Source organism: Cydia splendana, chromosome 1 (assembly GCF_910591565.1).
Source record: "Cydia splendana chromosome 1, ilCydSple1.2, whole genome shotgun sequence".
NCBI classification, from domain to species: domain Eukaryota; kingdom Metazoa; phylum Arthropoda; class Insecta; order Lepidoptera; family Tortricidae; genus Cydia; species Cydia splendana.
In genome coordinates, this window is record NC_085960.1 from 27,187,253 (window position 1) to 27,200,667 (window position 13,415).

Consider the following 13,415-nt stretch of genomic DNA (forward strand, 5'->3'; position numbering starts at 1 on the left):
CAGTTTCAAAGCAGTGCTCCTGTTTTTTCAATTTCATGACCTGGCAATTTCATTCTGTCATAATAGGGTATCATGCCCTTCGTGTATTTTATTATTATAGTTGATTGTGTCGTGCTGCGTGAAATTGTACTGTTTGTTTGTGAACTATTACAAAGATGTTTCTGTCGCAAGAGAACCTGGCTGAAGATATCCGGCAACAAGCCGCTTCTATATGTGCCTAATGCGAGAAAAATTCCGCTAAGTGAAAGTTCTGGACGCGGAGTTTGTAAATACCACGCTGCATATTTCCACATCCACGACGAAATAGCTGTAGGACCCTGTTCAATAAGGTATACTTTTTAGATTATTTCGTAAGTCATTAATCAAATAGTCAAAACATTGAACATTCACAATAAAAGGTCTAGAGCATTGCAAGATGTATGTTTCAAGTATTGTAAGTTCTACCTTCATGGGAAGCTATGTAGTGTCTGTCAGTATCTAATTAAAATAATATACCATTTGATAGAATGTATTTTTGTATTATACAGAAGATATTAATTTAATAATATATGTAAGTATATGAATGTTATGGGACAATCTTACCCAAATTGACAAAGCCCCACAATAAGCTCAAGAAGGCTTATGTTGTGATATATAATAAATACACACATGGAAAACACACACCAAATGACTCAGGAACAGATATCTGTGCTCATCACATAAATAAATAATGCCGAGATTCAAACTGAGTTGTTCGCAAAGTAGTGTACTTCTACGTTATTTTTCCATTTAAACTTTTATGGCAGGCAGATTATCAAGATGAAGTGGGCCGGGACCAAATGGATGCCTGTTTCTCAGCAAGCGGTGTCCAACTGCTAAATTACCCCGGTCTTATCAGTATGGGCTATCATTAAAGCCGGGTAAGTGAAATTTGTTTACATTATTTATAATAACCTCATATCAGATAAAATAATACTGTGAGTACCTGGCACGTACTACTTAATATGCCATGAATGAATATGAATTTATAAAATATACTGATAGATATTGTTAAAAAAAAACTTGGGTTTAAAAAGAAGAATTGTCCAGTCAAATTGTATTTGTAATATATGGGTCTTCTTACCTGATTGAAATGTTAAAATAAATAAATACATAAAACATTTACAGTTAAGGTTGTTCTAGCCCCCACTCTATCTATACACAGTGTTCCTTATATGTAGGTAATCTTACCTACATACAATAATTACGTATCTACCCAATTCTAAAAGAAGTTTACATATATACATAATTGATGCTAAGTAGTACTTAACCAGTATTTCAGTAAATACTTAGCAGGGCTCTTCTCAAAAAAATAGTTATACATACATTGTACATTAGAAGTAATGCACATTAATCTTATATCATATTTCATAAATTAAGTACTAATAATTTCATTCTGCATTCCAGGGGTTTTCGATGCACACATGTGACCCTTCATGGGCCATAGGAATATGAAGACCGCTTCTTGTATATCTTTTCCATCACGGAACAATGGTGTTCCGGACCTTTGGGAGGCGTGCGCGGAGCCGTAGGCAACACGTGAGTCCCTTTTGACACTTAATGAAATGTAAGGGGTAAACCGAGCGGATGCTGCCCTTGCCCGCGTCATGGAACACACGCAGAGGCAGCATCCGCCAGGGTGTAAGGACTATTGAGAGTTGATGGTATCTAAAATTAACTAGGCTAATGCGTGCAAGCGATGGTGATGATAAGTACTGGGCTAAGGGATATAAATGGTATAAAACGGACGACTGCCTAATAAAATGATACGCAATTTTATTTCCGGCAGATATATTATTATTATTAGTCTAATACAAGCAGCTAAAACAGCTTGTCTATTTCTGTGCTTGTTTTGAAGGGCAATTTTATAAAAAAACCTACCTCTTATTTATACTACTGTATACTATTGTAATAATGTTTTGAAAGTTGTCTCTTTAGTGTACCTTATAAAAAAAGATTGCCTCTTTATCCTATTAGGAGGTTGATATATTGATCAGTATATTTCATGTTTTCCATGTGTGTAAAAATAATTTTGTGGAATAATAATCTTAACCAGTTTATTCTAATCCCAAAATATTTTAATTTTAAACTGGCTCTTATCCCAGTCGGTAGTGACCCCGTCAATGAAAGAGGAATTTTCGAGCTCGAATCCTGGTAAAGGTATTTATTTCTGTGTTTATCACAGATATATGATCCGGAGTTATGAATGTTTTATATTATTCTATCTATTGTATAATTATATCTTCATTTAGTACTCACAATACAAGCTTTATTTAGCTTTCTATTGGACTAGGTCGATTTGTGTCTTAGCTTTTAGGTTTTTTACGATTTGAATATATAAGTAGAATATAAAAAAAAACACAAAACAATAAAAAATATATAAACATATTATAAAAAAAAACTAACCTAGAATGCCGCCAGCAGCGGGGCAAGGCCCAAGCTGCCGGTGGTCAAGGCCGCAGTGAGAGGAATCGACGTAGGTACTATACGCGCCGTGTCCAAGATATTTATTAATTACTAGCTTCTGCCCGCGACATCGTCTGCGTGGGATGATGACGATGATTGAAAAAAACTAACCCTTTCTCGGGGCCCAAACTATATCCATACCAAATTAAGTCCAAATCGGTTCAGGGGTTTAAGCGTCAAGAGGTAACAGACAGACACACTTTTACGCGCATTTATAATATTAGTATGAAAGTATGGATTATTAATTTATTTAATTTACTAAGCCTTACATTACTTATTTCCAGACTTTATAGAAGATGTGTATACTACTGTATACCTACTCTAAAATATTCATGATTTGAATTTGACTTCCATTTTTTGTAACTTCGTACTAAAGTGAAACAGAAATTAACAACAACTGACGTTTGGTTTTCAGATACGGGATCATATCAATTACGTGGACAAGTCGTATGGTGGGACAACCTACGACCCCTTTATATGGAGCAACAGCGTTAGTCGAGATTACTTCGAGCAGCTGGCATGTGTGGCACCAGCGAAATAGTGTACATTAGGTATGTATGTGTTATAATTTATATACATATATTTGGTGTTTCTAATCACGCACTACGATACCACAGTAATATTAATCAGCATGTGTGTGTATGTGTGTGTGTGTGTTCATTTTTATTAATTCACACACACACACACACACAATCAATTAATCGTTTAGTTAGCGCATCATGGAAAAAATGATTTACAAAATTGTCGAATGACGCTAGATGTAAAATGTGGATGACTGAAAAAATAGGAATAAATTAGAATTGTACAATACAAGCAAAAGGGAGCTAAGCTAACTAAATTCGTACTATGGTGAAATATAAATTAACATTATGTAACGTTCGGTTTTCAGATATGGGAACAAGTCAACTACATCATTAACATGGACGCGTCGTACGGCAGGGCAACCCACGACGCCTTCATATGTAGCAATAGCATTAGTCAAGACTACTTCGAGCAGCGGGCATGTGGTACCAGCGAAATAGCGCACATTAGGTAGGTAGGTATGTTATAACTTAATAATTTATATAAATATATATTGTGTTCTTAATCATACACTAAACGATCCTACAGTAAGATCAATGAGCCTGTGTGAGTGTATGTGTGTTTGGGAGCTACGTACTACAGACAGACATAGATGCACATGTTACGTCAGGGGTTCATTAATGGTTTAACGCAGCGGTCGGCAACAGGCGGCCCGCGGGCTGCATGCGGCCTGCTAATCTTTCGCTTGCAGCCCGGCCCGCGAGCCTTGCTGGCTATTTTGTATGTAATATTGACAAACGACAATATCTGATAAATTCACAAATATTAATAAAGTGCGGCCCACTTCAACATTGTTAACAACTATGTACTTACGTGGCCCTTGGCTGCTAAAAGGTTTAGCTCATCACGGAAACTATTTACGAAATATTTCGAATGACCCTAGAGTTAGACCAAGAAAAGACTGCAATGATTCTGATAGCACACGCAGTGCAACTGTTATTTTAAACGTCAAACTTCTATGAAATTATGACGCATAAATAACACTTACCTACACTGTGCATGCTATCAATATCGTTGCAGCCTTATCTTGGTCTAACTCTAGTTGCAAAATGTGGATGACGGAAATAATAGGAATATAATTGTGTCTTATTTTATATTATTATCCCTGACAGAACGGCAATAATTGCCGCTTATTTTATATGCATTTAGGGTGAGAGACTCTTCGTTTGTTTGTGTTAGTTACAAATAAATGTTTCCATTGCGGCCTTCAGGAAAGGTTCCGTAACACCAGCGATGGTTTTTAGGCAGATATTAACCCACTATTAATATAATGTGCTTATTATAATTTTAGAAGACTCCGGGTATCCACTGCGGGAACACGGGACACCTTATGATTTCTGCAAGCGGCGCCGCAGAAGAATCCCCGAGGCTATAACGCCATACAAAAGAAGGCGCGCTCCACTATAGAGCTAACATTTGGGATATTAAAAGGTAACTTAGTGTTATGGACACTGATTTGCAGTTCTTTATTATTTTTTATTTATTCAGGCAAACACTAAGTATAAGTTTACAGCTGCAAGATGCCAAGACACTTATACTGTTAATAATACATAGTCAGTATCATAAAATTCATAAATATGTATACACTTTTCGAACTATCTCTAACATACATATTATGTATTACTAAGTTACCTAGATATTAAAAAAAAAACTGATATTAAGTAACATAGGCAGAGTTTAAAAAAATCCTGATACTACGTTGTAGGGACGGCCACTTGTCTGCGAATGTGTCTGCGTTTTGGACTGTAGCTATGAAGTTAACCATCCATTGTGTAGATTTGCATTGGGGGGTGACGAGAAAGCTGTTTCATTCGCCGACAGATCCAACAACCATCGGCATAGGTCCTACTATAGGCTTATACTTAGATACGCTTTCCACAGGGATAGCACGCGCATTGTTGGTGTGTGTCTGTTTCCCGGCGACACTTCAACGACATGTAACTATTACACGTCGAAAACTTTCAAAATGGCGAAGTCATTGTAAACTAGCGTCTAAAGAAAATAAGAATCATAAAATTAGTATTCTAAATCAGCGGTCGGCATCATTTTAGCAGCCAAGGGCCACATAGTAGTTAAAAAGTTGAAGCGGGCCGCACTTTGTTAATATGTGTTACTTTATCAAACATTGTCGTTTGTCAATATTACATACAAAATAGCCAAGGGGGCTCGCGGGTCGCAAGTGAGAGGTTCACGGGCCGCCTGTTGCCTACCGCTGTTCTAAATAATAATGAAATTCCTAGTAATGTAATGAAGATGTCAAACAGTAATATTAGTACATAGTAAGTATAGTAATAATTCTAATACCAATTCTTATGATGTTTCAGTTACACCACCACCATGGCCACTACTGTCTGATCTGTGATCCGTGCTGTGCCTATACGCGAAGACCGTACTCCCGACGACGGCGATGAAAATAACACTGCCGGCTTTTCAAGGAGCTACATTACCAGCTGATAATGCAACTATTACCCAATGCCCCGTACCTACGTAGTATAGAAGAAGACTAAGACTTATCTACTATATAAGCAGAGGCTAGCAAACTAGTCTTATTTCCTATGAGGCCATGCTGTGGTAATTATTAAATTCACCTTAGAAAGCTAATGTAAGGCATAAGGATAATAAGGCACATATATTTGAATCGCCTCCTTTACAGGAATAAATTGTGTAATTTATTGTACCTGCTAGTTAAACTAATACACGATTAGCAGCACTAAGAGTTGTATTGGCCAAGTTGACTACGGAGTAATATACCTAGCAGGTACAATAAATTACATTTGTTTCTGAGTGATTTAAAATATGTGTCTTAACCAGACACAGATTGTGCCGATTGTGTTATTAACTATGATTGCATAACTTTGTCTAGTATAGTTCTGAATATTTGACCATCGATATAAATGATGTAGATATACAAAGATAGATAGATAGAATACTTTAAAATTTAAAGATGTATAATGCGTGTGTTTATTTTTTAAGATGTATGTATTGTTCAAAATTCCATGGCAGAATTTTGTTACAAAACAATCAGTGTAGTAGTATAGTATATAACGATAAGCAAACATGTTACTCGTAAAGGAATAATTACACACGAACGAAATATATAAGACTTGTAATGTAAAAATCTAAATGTTATATTATATCTGAGTTGTGTAAACTTCGAAAACTTTTGGCTGTGGCGGCGAACAATTATTTCATGACACGGCAGGCGTGCCTTACGCCATAGAATATGATCGCACGCCTGTCGTGTCATGCGCCACACGTTGAAATCATTGATGACACGCCTGTCGTGCCAACCGCACCGAAACGGTTATAAATGTACCTATGATAAATAATTTTATAAGGTTAGGTAGGCTATTTTATTTCTTACTCTTGTATGTGCAAATAAACATAGTCAATGATTAGTCAATAATATGTAAATGACATTAGAGTGAGACCAAGATAAGTATGCAGCTATTTTTATAGCACAAACGTGCAAGTGTATTTTAAATTCCAAATTTCTATGAAATTATGTATTTAAATAACATTTGCGCGTCTGTGCTATAAAAATCGCTTAATATCTTGGTCTGACTAACTCTTTTCGAATGTAGACAATAAGGGAGGAGGAGGAAGCTTCTGCCCATTTGCCGCCTGTTTGTGCATGTGCTGCATTCAGCTAGTCCCAAATTTTATTATATTAATATTTAAAATATAATTATACAATTTTAACCCTTTACCAGGCTAACATTTCGAAAATGACAATTGAATGTCTTACTCATCAAAAATAGAACAGATGTTTGAAGTGCCATACGTGGGAAATATAACCCTTAACCCTTAGCCTGGTAAAATTGTTAAATTTTTTACACAAATTAATAAATAAAACAATGTTAATGTGAAGACAAACTTTTTATTGAAAATCTCCCAACTACGTGTTCGACCACTGCCCGACGATCCGCGAGATATAGTCGCGACGCTTCCGTGTACTGATAAAAATAGCTAAATTCAATAAAATATACTTTGCGTATAATTTTATTATTTTTTGTTTTAACAAAAATCGGACAAATCTCTATATACATTATACACTTTCAATAAAGAATATTTCAAATCAGTCTAAGCAAATAAAGTTATAAAATTAATGTTAAAAAAAGACCAAAGTTTTTTCCACCGCATCAGTTCGCGGGTGTATAAGTGGTCGTTGGCTTCGATCACCTTCATCTCCAGCACCACCTCACATTCTTGTGGCTCCTGTTGCGGTTGACCGGGTTGGAGTTGTGATTAGGCGACGGACCGGCGCGGCTGGTAGACTGGGAGTCGAGGGCAGGATAGCCCTATGAGGCGCTGCCAGACATGCTCTGGAGTCTGTGGAAATGTTAATAAAAACAAGAATTATATTTAGATATATACAAATTATTGTATTAAACCATACTCCAGTGAACGGTGTAAAATTGAAATTAAGTTTATATGTCAAATCTAATGATTCTTATTTATTATAATTTAGACATTTGTAGACCTTTAAAGCATGACGTATAGGATATATAAGTATGTAGCTAGCCTACTTGGCATCTAGGTAAGTAGGTACCCATGTACCTAGTTGGCGTTGGGCAGACACTTTTATTTCAAAGAAAGTATGAAAGTGAAAGAAAATCGTAGATTATCTCATACACAATCAGGATAGTTTCATGAGTACGAAACGTTACTGTGATTTAAATCAGTAAAAATGCCTACCTTTGTTGGCCTCCATATCATTATAGAAATTTCCATTTTCCAGCAATAGCTGGAAGCTATAAGCTTGAACATATTCCTTGCCAGGGTGCTCACTGTAGGTCCATTGTGATTCCCACTAGTCTGGAACTAAAAAAACACATGAATTAGAGCATATTTTTCTAAAATAACCGGCTACAGGAGCCGCGGACAATCAATAGACTATTTGACCTTAAGAACTTACAAAGTAATAAAATAAATTACTTTTGAGAAAATATTAATAATAGGTAGATTGAAAATTATCCTTTAAACTGCTAAAATAATTAGTTTATGTAAAAACTACAACTGTTCACTGTTTACCAAGTATCTTATTCTTATTTGTTTCATAAGTCGAGCGAGAGTAACCAAAAGTATGCAATGAAACTACATATGTAGTTTCGAAAGTCATCGGGTACTAGGAAGTAATTTATATGTTTAAAAGCAACTAAAATAATCAAAAGTAGGTACATTGTGATACATAGTTTCAAAAATTCGTCAAGTACTTCAATTATAACGGTAATTTCTTCTGCTTAGAAAGTTTTTTTTAAAGACAAGATAAAGATTTTCTTACCTTTTCAATGTAAATACAAATTTTATAATATTAAAATATGTGGTACAACAGACAAACATCGGCGACATCAAGACAGTCATGAGACAGTAAACAATGAATTTGACATTGACAGTCTTGACACTACTGCTTAATCTATTAAAATTATATTCGACAAACAGCAAAAAATGTTAAATTGGTATTAAAACTTATTCTACGAAGGTTTTTAGTATCATTGTATGTTATAAGTACGTAAAACTAATTATTTAAGTATATCTAACTCAGTTTTAAGTAAATTATTAATTTACCGGTTTAATGTCCCAGCGTAGGATGTGAAGTGTGATGCACACTTAACGTTAGGTTCGTTCATTCCATTCACGTCGGTCAATTCTATGGATTCGAAAGACGTAAGCCAAAACGAAAGAGTTTCCCGGTAGGCTTCAGTTGGTTCGTTCGAACTAATTTACGTGCGGATGGCGCTCTATCGTTCGATTTTCACGGTAGGGCCCCAGGTCTAGGACAATGACAAGTCCCTTCCATCAATTTTTTTTTTTTTCGTCCATCAGGACAGGCTAAAGCTCTAAGCCATACTGCCTCGTCATAAGTAAATTTTTTGTCTTTTCAGTAAGTCAATCCGGTAAACGTCTTCAGTAAATACTATTCATATTAGGTCAATTCCGATAGTAATGTCTTCAGTAGCCTTCATTTTCAAAATACTTTAAGTAAAAGCGTCTCTACCAGTTATTTGGTCATATCCATTAAACATCCATTCTCATTGGTGATTTAGCTCTTGTAAAGCGATAGCGAACTTTACAAGGAACACATGGACAACCGGCCGTAGACTCCAAAATGACGGCAAAACGTGCTTCAAGACCAATTCTCCATTCACTGCACACCAAAGAATATAATACTCACTAGGAGAAGAACGATAACTCCATACAAAAAATGTCCCTTTCAAAAGTTCGTTTATACTACTAGCGCTCTGGTAGGATACCATTGTAACTAGAATTGACAACCCGTTTAGCCTAGCGGGTATTGGCAGTAATCCCGTTCAGGAAGCTAATGGTCCTGGGTTCGAATCCCGGAGAGGGATTTTTTTTTTGTATTTTTTCTTTTTTGTTGGGGTCAGGTTTTTAAGAGCCCATCAACGTGCACACTAGCGCCACTGCTAAATAATCGTGATTATTTAAATTTAGCGACAGGTTTTTCAAAAAGGGGACCGCTACTGACTGTATTGTGTATTTAAGTACCTTTTGAATACACCAAACTAGTTTTTATGTTGCTGGATTCGTCGATCTATGAGCTCAAAACAAAAACGGCCGTTTTAACTTTGGACGCGTAGATTGACGAATCCAGTATTAGGTACTATATTTAGAAATTCGTCAAATATAAAAGGTAACAAAAAAGTATATTAAGATATAAATATTTTCATTCCTATTAGGATTACTGTATATATGTTAGGAGCAATACATATGAATACATACATTGATATGGCAAATAGTTACAAGTTGTTATTACATCTATCCGGTTATCGGACATTTTCTGCTTCACAGCTCCGCGCAGCGTTCTTGGTCACCGGGATACTAGTCTGGATATGCGGCAGATACGTGCCCCTTGAGCTTTTTACAAGAAATCATATGACGGCCCAGGATTATAGTGTTATCTCACGCTCAAGCCATCTGCTGATTCCCTCTCTAAAACAAAACAGTCACAAATTAAACAATATAATCTAACTGCCTAATTACTAACGTCGCTAATTGCTACCGGGTCTAAATTTACCAGCTTAAACAATGTGAGGTTTAACATCTATGATGAATTTTGATTAAAATTTCGGACGCGATATAGCGTCCGCGGGACTTACGGGGATAGTAAGATTAAATTATTATATTTGAATTTGGCAATTAGTACGCTCATTTTTATTTAAAGATTAATATATGTATTTCTTACCTTGAAATTATCGCTGTTTCTGGTTTACTACAACGGTTTAAATTTAACTAAGTCTGTGCAAAGACGCATTTAGATATGTTGCTCGTACATATGAATAGTTTTTATTTTTAAAATTAATAGGTAAATAAATATATTTCAAGTGAATAAATCGTTTTATATGAAAACTGATATTTTTGCGTTAAATGACTTTAATGACAGCATTGACATTACAGACTTTTGTCTTGCCTATGTTCTTACCGGCCAGACCCAAATCAAGGCCTATCAAAGAGGCCTATTGACAAAGATTTTTTTAAATTTTATCATGGAGGGTAGAGGCACGTCTACCCTTCATAGATTTTATGAACATAGACAAAGACAAACTGAAATAGATAATAATTTACATATGACTTCGACTACTTCATAAAATACAAATCAAAATATATTTGATAAAATAATTGGATTTGTTCCTAGAAATCGTATAGACAAAGCCAGTTCTAGCAATGTTGCTGTAGTAAAATATTTTTATGGTAATTACTGGCAATCTTCCTCTAGGAACGGAGCACACATGTACAATTATGAAGGGTTACGTCATTCCAAGGAAGTCAATAGGCCTTGCTGCACACTACCACATTAGTTTACTGTATAATAGACTATCGATTTAATATCGACCGCGAACGCGAGTGTGGAGTCGATTTTCGCAGACAGCGAAATCGACTCCACACTCGCGTTCGCGGCTTCGCCCGCGATTCACGCGGATAGTCTGGAGGGGGCTTTACACTTTAAACAATATTAACACATTCAATACCACTAAGTGCTACGGGTTACGCTCGTAGCGCGTAGCCACGGTTTCGTCGTATGTAGCGCGTAGTCGCTACGAACAGTGTACCCGACAGTCGGGTTCTTGGTGTTGAATGTGTTAATGAGCAAAAAACAAAGCAATCGATCCCAACGCACGCCAGTTAAGATGGCGCTCAAACCTGAAGTCCCCTTCCATCAAACATCCCTTGAAAAAATATGATAACCATATTTATTATGGTCACTTCAGTTGCCTTCATTACATTAATTTCTATTTTATTCTTAGATTCTTTTACAAAAAATTTTTTAATCATTTATTACTATCACTATTCGACAAACTATGCATTCTTGTGGTACACTTTACGGAAAAACTATCGCACTGATAGGTCTGAAATTTGACATAGTAATATAATAATATACAGAGATACCTTCCAAGCGAGCTGTCAGTGGGACCACTTTTGTTTAGTGTACGATTAACAATGTGGCCTACTTTGCTGTAGCCATGTCGATAAAGTCATATTGTTAGAGCAAAGAGGCCTAGGCAATTGTTGACAGACTGGCTGGTTTGAATCTTGAAGGATGTTTGAATAGAATGTTATGACGGTTCTCTGTTCGAGAAAATAATATTGTCAGCGGAGGCTGTTTTTATTGTAATTGTATTATTTTATTGTGTTGTATTTGATATTAAAGTATTTCGTTATACACAGTGTTTTCAGTGATTAGTTTAATGTGAGAGGAGAAGTTCTCACAGGTTATGGGAAGCACGATTTCCAAAAATCTGATCGATCTAATCATGAACAAGGTACAACACTAGTGTAAAGCTCAGAGAGAAATATTTTATGTTGGATCTAGAGGAATACGGCGGTAAGAACTACCTACCTAAAACGTCCTACGTTCGTTCGAGTAACAACACAATGAGTACCAACATGTCGAATGCGGGACCGGGGCTCCCGAGCATAGAGAAATTGCAAGGTAACAATAACTGGAATACCTGGAAGTTTGACATGGAGTGCATATTGGTGCACGACGATTTGTGGTAGTATATTGAGGCAGTTGCTGACACTACAAATGCTACGGCAAAGAGAAACGATCAGAGAGCGCGAACCAAAATATGTTTACTGATCGAGAGTCAGTGCAAGGTGCACGTGCGTAAAGCTACTACGGCGTACGAGACGTGGAATAATCTGAAAGCAGCTTACGAAGATAAAGGTATCAACTGTAGATTGTTGTCAAGGCTAGTGAGCCTAAAATTGAACATGTTTAATTCAATAACTGAATATATAACTGAACTGATGCAAGTTAGCAACCAACTAGCAGACTTAGATAAAGAAATCGATGACGAATTACTAGCAGCACTAATGCTACAAGGCCTACCTGAGGAATATGCGCCTATGAGGTTGGCGCTGGAGAGCGCGAACATAACCTTAACTTCGGACTATGTTAAAACAAAACTGCTGCAACTCGATGAGAACAAAATGAGTGCAGGCCCAAGTAACAAGCCTAGTTCGAGCTCAGCGCTCACTTCATCAAAGCATCACAACACTCATAAGAAATTTGTTCAGAGGAACAAAGAGTCCAAAGAGAAGAGGACTGTCAAATGCTTCATTTGCGAGGGACCGCATAAAGCTTGTGACTGTCCACACAATCCACGTCAATCGAAGAGGAATCATATGGCGACGGCACTAAGCAGTGTAGATCGAGAGAAGACTCATCAAGACGAGTGGATAATAGATTCAGGAGCGTCAGGACATATGAGTTTCAGGAAGGACTGGATGGATAAGTTTGTGAACTTTGACAAAGAGGTAGAAGTGAGTTGCGCGAATGGAGGTAAGGTTTTTGGAGAAGGTTTTGGTATTGTAGAGGATGGTTCACTTGATATTAGTATCAGTAATGTGATGTATGTACCAGACTTGTCTTCAAATTTACTTAGTGTGAGCAATATGGTCAATACTAAAAATAAGGTTGTGGTTTTTAATAAAAAAGGTTGCGAAATTTATAATGCTGATGAATGTTCTATAAAAGGGAACCCATGTGTAACCGGAAAGCATGATAGGGGCATTTATAAACTGACATGTTCCTCACAGGCAGTTGCACTGGCGTCTACAATTGGAAACGAGATGGAGTTTTGGCATAAAAGGATGGCGCACTTGAGTGTACGTAACCTGACTTTATTGAGAGACAAAATGGCAACAGGGGTGAGTTTTTCAAACATTACTAACTACAAAATAGACTGCGTAGCGTGCTTGATGGGCAAGCAGACTAGGCAACCATTTAAACGTAACCAGGCTACGAGAGCTGGAGAGCTCCTCGAGCTAATTCATTCGGACATTAGCGGGCCAATGAGTGGTAAGTCTATTGGGGGTCATAG

At 36.6% G+C, this 13,415-nt stretch overlaps 1 long non-coding RNA gene across 2 annotated transcripts; it reads left to right on the top strand.

Annotated features, from left to right (window-relative positions):
• The first annotated feature begins 217 nt into the window (after positions 1-217).
• On the top strand, positions 218-6,908 carry LOC134802383 (uncharacterized). 2 transcript variants are annotated; one of them, XR_010145839.1, is made up of 7 exons: positions 218-329; positions 786-899; positions 1,426-1,557; positions 2,900-3,035; positions 3,374-3,520; positions 4,358-4,497; positions 5,391-6,908. It is a non-coding gene; the product is annotated as an uncharacterized LOC134802383 (long non-coding RNA). The 2 variants fall into 2 exon arrangements; XR_010145838.1 differs by having other exon boundaries at positions 3,374-3,516.
• The last annotated feature ends 6,507 nt before the right edge of the window (positions 6,909-13,415 follow it).